Raw genomic sequence first — 8,690 nt, 5'->3', positions numbered from 1 at the left:
CTTTTTGCACATCTATCAAGGTACGGCCAGTAGCCAAGAAAGGCCTCCCCAAGATTATGGGAATCTTCTTATCTTCCTCAAAATCCAGAATAACAAAATCTGCTGGAAAGAAGAGCTTATCCACTTTGACGAGCACATCCTCAACTATGCCCCTTGGGTAAGTAATGGAACGGTCAGCCAATTGTAGTGACATATACGTGGGTTTTGGATCAGGCAGATCCAGTTTTGTAAAGATCGACAACGGCATCAGATTAATGCTTGCTCCCAAATCACAAAGGCACTTGTCAAACGTCAGATTTCCAATTGTGCAAGGAATGGTGAAGCTTCCTGGATCCTTCAGTTTTGGTGGTAACTTTTGTTGCAGAACAGCGCTGCATTCTTCCATGAGAGCAACGGTTTCAAGGTCATCCAGTTTCACCTTCCTTGAAAGAATAGTCTTCATAAACTTCGCATAACTAGGCATTTGTTCCAGAGCCTCAGCGAAAGGTATATTATTATGAAGTTTCTTGAACACCTCCAGAAACTTCCCGAACTGTCTATCCAGCTTTTGTTGCTGCAATCTCTTAGGAAAAGGTGGTGGAGGATAGAGCTGTTTCTCCCCTGTATTAGCCTCAGGTAGAGTGTGTTCAACAGTAGTCTTCCTTGGTTCCGCCACTTTCTCCTTTTGCTTAGATTCTTCACCTCTAATTTCAGCTTCTACTTCTTTTGCCTTTTCAGCATCAGCTACTTTTCCAGACCTTAAGGTAATAGCCTTGACTTGCTCTTTAGCTTCCTTTCTGCCTGGTACTTCCGTGTCACTGGGAAGAGTGCCAGGTTGACGATTGAGCACTGCATTGGCAAATTGACCAATTTGATTTTCCAAGGTCTTGATAGAAACCGCCTGACTCTTGCACAACAGCTTAAGTTCCTCAAAATTAGCACTAGTAGGTGCAGCTGCACTTCCCTGTTGAGGATATGATTGCCTTGTAGCATACTGCTGTGGTTGCTGGAATCCAGGTGGGTTAAACTGTTTACTCACTCCTTGCTGATATAGTGGCTGAATAGCATTCTGATTATTCCCCCAGCTGAAATTTGGATGATTTCTGTTGTTAGGATGATAGGTCACTGGCACAGGCTGCGGTTGTCGCTGATAATTATTCACATACTGAACAGATTCGTTTACAAGAGAACACTGATCCGTAGCATGAGAACCTGCACAAAGCTCACAAACCATAGCTATTTGATTAACTCCATACGTAGCCAGAGAATCAACCTTCATTGATAGCGCTTGGAGCTGGGCTGCAATAGCGGTGGCTGCATCAACTTCCAGAATACCTGCTACCTTGCCTGACGTCATCCTCTGAGTTGGGTTTTGATGCTCATTTGCAGCCATCGTCTCGATAAGATTATACGCCTCAGTATAGCTTTTTGCCCATAAGGCGCCTCCAGCTGCTGCATCGAGCATGGGCCGAGATTGGGCCCCCAAACCATTATAGAAACCAGTGATCACCATCCAATCCGGCATTCCATGATGTGGACATTTTCTCAACATTTCCTTGTAGCATTCCCAAGCCTCGCACATAGATTCTGTAGGTTGCTGCGCAAACTGAGTAAGAGCACTCCTCATAGCAGCAGTCTTTGCCATCGGATAAAACTTCACCAGAAACTTTTGCGCAAGATCTTGCCACGTAGTGATGGACCCAGCAGGTTCAGAATGTAACCAGTCTTTAGCCTTGTCCCTTAGTGAGAATGGGAAAAGCCTCAACTTGAATCCGAATCCGAATCCGAATCCGATCTCCCATGTTTACTGGTTCTTTCTGCTCAGTTCCTGAATCCGAATCCTCAAAATCTAACTTCTCCGGAATATCAAGAACTTCGTCTGTCTCCTCAGCTGTATCTAAAGTCCTCTTGCGAGCACGAGAACGAGTTTGCATAAACGCTTGCTAAAGTACCTGAAACACAACCAGAAAAAATAAGTAACTACTACGTCCTAATCACTGAGTCCTAATGACCAATGATGGTAAGTACATAAACTAAACAAATACGCCGAGTCCCCGGCAGCGGCGCCAAAAACTTGTTAGGGCGAAAACACGCGCTAATATTCACGCAAGTATACGCATTCGCAAGTAATATAGAATATTTTCTAGTTCGTTCCCTCAGAGACTCAGACTAAATTATTGTCTAATTAAACTCACTCACCAATGTATGATTACTTCTCAATGTTAAGATAATAACACTTAAAATTGTTGATTAAATATTAACTATAATTAACTACTTAATTAAACACTTAACTAACACTTCAATTTATCAATAATAAACACTCATGAGATCACAACTTCATTATTACTTCCTTCTATAGCCATTGTTATTACCTTTAGCATGTGACAGTGATGATATTAATCGAATAACACGAAACTGATAAAAGCCAACTTTCATTGTACTAATACCATTCTACCAAGCATCCACAATTAAGATAGAAGTCGAATAGTCATCAATTATGTTGAGTTCCTATATGTCTACAGAAATTGACAACACAACGATTTAAGCACAAGTTATTCCTTTTTGATTACATAGGGCAAATAAAACTGTTAGAGTTACCCACTAATCATGCACAACGTACATGAACCTATGCTAGCATGGCAAGTTCTAAATCTCAAGATCCACCGTCGCTTCACAAGACATTAAAACCCTATCTTATATGTTCGCGACGCACATAAGACGAATACGCACAACCAATACTAGATATCAAGCAATCATCACACACTAAAGTATTAAACAATTAACTAAAGAATTCCATAATAAATCCGTTGCAACCCCATGATCACGATTAGCCCATAATAGAACTTATCGCCATCATGGGTTCATATGAAATCATGATAAACAAACACAAGAAAATAATAACTAAACTAATTATATTAAAATAGAGTACGTCACAAGAGTAAATAAGTCAAAGCAAGAAAACTAGCATCCAACGTTACAACGAAACAAGAATCACAAGAAAATATGCTTCCTCTTCGTTGCGGTGTGCTAAATCGGTCTTCTTCCTTATCTCCTTCGCTTCTTGCGTAAAACACAATCTTCTTCTTCTTAATCCTCTCTATGAAAACGTCTCAAATCTACTTATATAATAGTCTCATAAAACTCAGATTATATAGAAGTTGGAAGCCAAACAGAAGTAGAAGTCTAAAATAATTCAGCAAAATTCCCGACCCTGCGCGGCCGCTCAGCATAGCTGCGCGGGCGCGCAAGCCTCCACTGGAAAAAATCCAAGTTTGCTCCGTTTCTTCGCCGTAATCTGCCCGTTCCTTTCCTCTCGCAATGGTGAACACATGCCAAGGCTTATTCTTGATGATTCCTCCCCCGAAATGCAACTAATACCCTGAAATGCATAAACACTAGAAAAACGCATCAAATACACAAAATACTTGATTTCAAGACACCAATTTAAGCCATTTTAAGACGTTCTAAGTGGTATAAAATGCCACTTATCACTTATGTACTTACCATATGTTGTAGCTCTCGAATCCATCCTCATAGGTGCTATTACTTCCTAAGACAGGATTTAAACTGATGGTATAGAACAAGGTTGAGGGTAGACAGAAAAAATGCACTCACAGCCGAACATCCGGTAGAACCAGAATCAGCATGTGGGGGATTCTCGAATAGGTAGCTTCGCATTAGGGGATGGGATAATAACGTGAAAAGGTGCAATTGCCGCAACAGGATGTGACATGGCTAACACCGGTGGATGAGCAGGACGTGAATCAGATGATGGTCCTTTAACTGAATGCTCCGAATGATCAGACGATACCGGAATAAAAGAATATACCATCGCTGCTATCTGAAAATTGCGTCGCCAGATAAGAATCTCAAATCTCATCACGAATCATACCAAAACCTATTGTACAGTCACACTCAACCTCTCGACGTTCTATCTTTCTATTTCCTAATTCTAATCCTAACCCTCTATCCATTTCCGAAAATCTAGGCTTGTTTCAGTGACTTATAACCTGTAGCTCTGATACCAACCTGTGACGCCCTCCAAACCCAGGTCAGAAGTTTGGGGTCCATCACACAAACACCATATTTAAACCTGTGTATAAAATATTATATGCATTGACCCTTCTTTACACAACCACGGATCGCAACAGGTTAAAGTATGAAAACAAGGCACAACCTTAACTTTTATTACATTGTACCAAATCCCAGCTAGTTCAACTTACAACTGATAATGATATCATTCTTACAATCTTGCATAACTCATCTACAATATAAAGCTCCTGCTAGCTCGATCCAACTTAACCTGGAATCCTAGCTCGCACACTGGACTGGGAATCCTCATTACCAACAATTTCCTTTTCAACTGTTGAAAACATAAAAATTTGCAAGGGTGAGCTAACTAGCTCAGCAAGTCATAATAACAATAACGGAGGTTAAACAATAAACAATTGAAATAATTCAGAAGAATCAAGTTTCTGAATAAGCAATGATTAGAATTGGACATTCACTTTTCATTTTAAAAACCAAGGTTAGGCTGTTGATCAGTCACACACTAACCCCGAGCAAGGCTCCCAGCTTTGCTCTATATACTAGATCCAAGGCACGCATTGGCCTATTATGACCACGAATCTGGTCCGACCACGAATCTGGTCCACATTTATTAAACCATCCAATTCTAAAATAATTCAATATGATAACGAATATAATTCAATAAGCTGAATCATAAACAACATTTATCTTGAAACATAGGTGAATTCAAGAAAAGATTGGCTTTCAATCAAGGAAAGAATCAGAAAGTAGAATACCAAAGGTTCAAGGGTTACAAGGATTAGTCTTCTATTAAACAAGGAATAAGGGTTGGTATATCAAGCAATTCAATACCAGAAATCAGTATGTGGTAGATATGTATTTGTGGAGTAGTATCGTATATCTTTGGCTCGTATGAGAATTCAACAATCAATGGTTTATGAAGAATAAGGCTTATGGCTCAAGATCAATGAGAATCAGGGTTCAAGGTTGAATAGTTTAAAGCGCTTGCAATATAAAACAAGAGTTATTTTGAATAATAGCAACATATTATGAGAAAGTTCGAAAATATTTGCAATATATCTTGAAGAAAGGTTCAGAAGTACTTTCCTTATCATAAATGATTCTATTAGATATATTTGTGATATCATGTCTAATATGATTTGTTTAGTTTCAGAACTTATTATCAGAATATCAGAACTTAACTGGAAATCAGAACTTACCGAAGACAGGAAGTTATCAGAACTTAAGGTGTCAGAACTTATATCAGGACTTAAGTGTGGATACACTTCAGGGATGAAAAGCGGCTGATTTACAAGAGAGGATCTGGATTAAAAAAGTAAAGATATGCATGAAGAATTGGACAGCTATAGGACTGCAGTAGATAATATCTGATTGATATATTTTAGGAAGAGATATATTTCATATCGATTAGAAGATATCTTGTAACTGTGTACTATATAAACACAGCTTAGGGTTTACACTATATGTGTTATCATTATCGAGAATATTATTTATTGTAACCCTAACAGCTCTTAGTGATATCATACATCACTGAGAGAGTAGATTAAACCTACTGTAACAGAGTTTGATATACTGAATAATTTTTTTTTCTGTTACATACTTGTGTTTATAATCGAATTGATTGTAGATACTATATTCAACCCCCTTCGATAGTATCATTGAGGCCTAACAAGTGGTATCAGAGCCAATCTGTTAAGCTTACAAATAGTTAAGATCCAAACAAACAATCAATTATGCCTGATCAAGCAAAAATACCAGACCCTCAAGAACCTGCAAAGGTTCAACCCATTCAAAACACCAGTAGATATGAAACCATCAGGGTTCCTTTGCTCAGGGTGTCTGAGTACCCTGTATGGAGTGTGAAGATGGTCATGTTTCTGGAAGCTACATATCTAGAATATTTAGACAGAATTCATGCTGGTCCATACAAGCCCACAGCTTTCTGTTGCAGTTGGGAATGAGCCACAAAGGATGATTCCCAAAGAATAGAGAGAATACACCACTGAAGACATCTCTTCACTAGGCAAGGATGTAAAAGTAAGACACTTGCTTCATAGTGCACTTGACAATGTCATGTTAAATAGGGTGATTGCATAGAAGACTGCAAATGAAATCTGGGATGCATTGGAAGTGAGATGTCAAGGAACCAATGCCATCAAAAAGAATAGGAAGATAATAATCACACAGGAGTATGAGCACTTTGACTTAAAATCTGATGAGTCACTAACTGATACATATGACAGATTCACAAAGCTGTTGAATGATCTGTCACTAGTGGATAAGGAATATGATATAAAGGATTCAAATCTGAAATTCCTATTAGCTCTTCCTAAAAAGTGGGATTTGAAAGCTACTACAATAAGAGACAACTATGAACTTGCTGATATGTCTCTTGATGAAATCTATGGGATGCTCAAGACTCATGAACTTGAGATGGAGCAAAGAAAGAAGAGGCATGGAGGAAAGTCTAAGACAGTTACTTTAAAGGCTGAAGAAAAGCCAATTGTCTCTAGGAAGGCAAAAGGAAAGGCTCTCATCATACAGTCTGATTCAGAACCTGAAAATTTATCTGAAGTGGATGTTGATGCAGAGATGATGCAACTGTGTGCTCTTATGGTGAAGGGTATCACAAAGATAGCCTACAAGAAATTCAGAAAGGGTAAGAATTTTTCCAGGAAAGGTGGAAGTCCTGACAAGAAAGGGTTCAGAAAGTCTGAAGGTAAAGGAGGAAAGTCTGACAGAGGAGACAACTCAAATGTCAAATGCTACAATTGTGGTGAAAGATGCCACATCTCTCCTGATTGCAAGAAAGAAAAAGGTGATAAAGGCCAGGCACTTGTCACAAAGAAGAAAAACTGGGCAGAAACTTCAGAATCTGAAGAAGAGGTGAATTATGCCTTAATGACAAATGCTGATAGCAGTTCTGATGCTCCTGAACTAAAGGTACCTCTATCAACTCTTGCTTTTGATACAGATGATATTACTGAGTTGAGATTATTTCTGAAAAACATTTATATTACCTATAGAGATTAGACTTTAGAGAATGAAAGATTAAAATATGAAAATCTAAAGTATAAAAATAGTTATAGCTATCTTGAAGAAGAGTTAGTCAAGATGAACACTATTCAGACAGAGAGAGATAATTCTGTGTATGTTAAGAATGAATTGCTTAAACAGAATGATTATCTAAAAACTGAATTAGAAAAAGAAAGAGAAGTCATCAGGACTTGGACTAACTCAGGAAGATCAACTCAGAATATTCGAAGTAGTGGAAACTGGAAAGAGGGGTTAGGTTACAAAGATGGTAAAAGTGAGAAAGGGACTTTGCCAACTAAGCCAATTACTATCAAACAGATTATAAAGCCAAAGGTAAATCCTGTTAAATTTGTTGCAAAAACTGTTGTGTCTGATTCTAAAGAGATAAAAGACTCTAAAACAGAAGTCAAAGAAAAGTCAACTTCTGACAAATCAAAACAGGATAAACCAGCTTTGGTGAACATTGGCTTAATGACAAAGAAGTAGCTTAAGTATAAGCTGAAAGAGATTAAAATGTGAACAAGGTAAAGAAAGCTAGGAAAAATAGGAATGGAAAGGAAGGTGTGAATAAAAGTAATAATTATATGCCTGTTCCTAATGCTCCTAGAAAGAAATGTTATAATTATGGAAAATCTAACCATCTTGCTTCTTTTTGTAGGAAGAATAAAGATGTAAACTCTTAATCTCCTAAATCAGGAGTTAAGAGTCAGTCTGTTAGGTTTAAACCACAAAATTCTTGTTTTCATTGTGGTAGTTTATGGCATTATGTTTATACTTGTAAGGAATATCATAGTTTGTACTATGATTATTATGAAATAAAACCTTCTTTAAAGAAAGTTAGTGTAATTTCTTCTAGTGTAAATTCGGATGCAAAGTCTGATATAAAGTCTGATAAAAAGCATGTTAGCATAAACTATGAAACTAAATCCGCTGCAAATGCTAACAAACTTAACAAGGCCAAAGGATCCAAGCAAGTACAGGTCCTTAAAACTAACCAATAGTGGTCTTTGTGATTGCAGGGCAACAGGAAAAATATCCTGGTTCTGGACAGTGGATGTTCAGGATATATGACTAGAAATAAAGCCCTGTTATCAGACTTTGTGGAGAAAGCTGGCCCAGGAGTTTCTTATGGAGATGGCAACATGGGAAAGACTCTAGGATATGGCAATATCAATCTTGGGAATGTCATAATTGAAACAGTAGCTCTTGTCTCAGGATTTAAACACAATCTGCTAAGTGTGAGTCAAATTTGTGACAGAGGTTATCATGTGGATTTCTTTGAAGAACACTGTGAAGTTGTAAGTTTTTAGGACACAACACTGTAGAAGGGGGTTGAATACAGTGTTTAATACAATCAAATCGATTTAGAACACAAGTAACAGAAAACAGATGTATTCGATATAATAAACTCTTTTACAATGGAACTGTTCTCTCTTAGTGATGAACAAATATCATGAGAGCTTCTAGGTTACAGTGTATGATCTTCTTGATAATGATAACACATATAGTGTAAACCTATGTCTGTGTTTATATAGTACACAGTAAGATAACTTCTAATTGATATGGAATATAATTCTGTCTCCTAAAATATATCAATCAGATATCTTATATAATTCTTCTAGTCC

General features: G+C 37.7%; 1 non-coding gene across 1 annotated transcript; it reads left to right on the top strand.

Annotated features, from left to right (window-relative positions):
- The first annotated feature begins 1,502 nt into the window (after positions 1–1,502).
- Positions 1,503–1,609, top strand: LOC141669593 (small nucleolar RNA R71). The gene has a single exon (XR_012553863.1). It is a non-coding gene; the product is annotated as a small nucleolar RNA R71 (small nucleolar RNA).
- Positions 1,610–8,690: the final 7,081 nt, after the last annotated feature.

Source organism: Apium graveolens, chromosome 6 (genome assembly GCF_009905375.1).
Source record: "Apium graveolens cultivar Ventura chromosome 6, ASM990537v1, whole genome shotgun sequence".
Lineage (NCBI taxonomy): Eukaryota > Viridiplantae > Streptophyta > Magnoliopsida > Apiales > Apiaceae > Apium > Apium graveolens.
The sequence above is the reverse complement of the archived record's forward strand: the minus strand, read 5'-3'. Positions and strand labels throughout refer to the sequence as shown.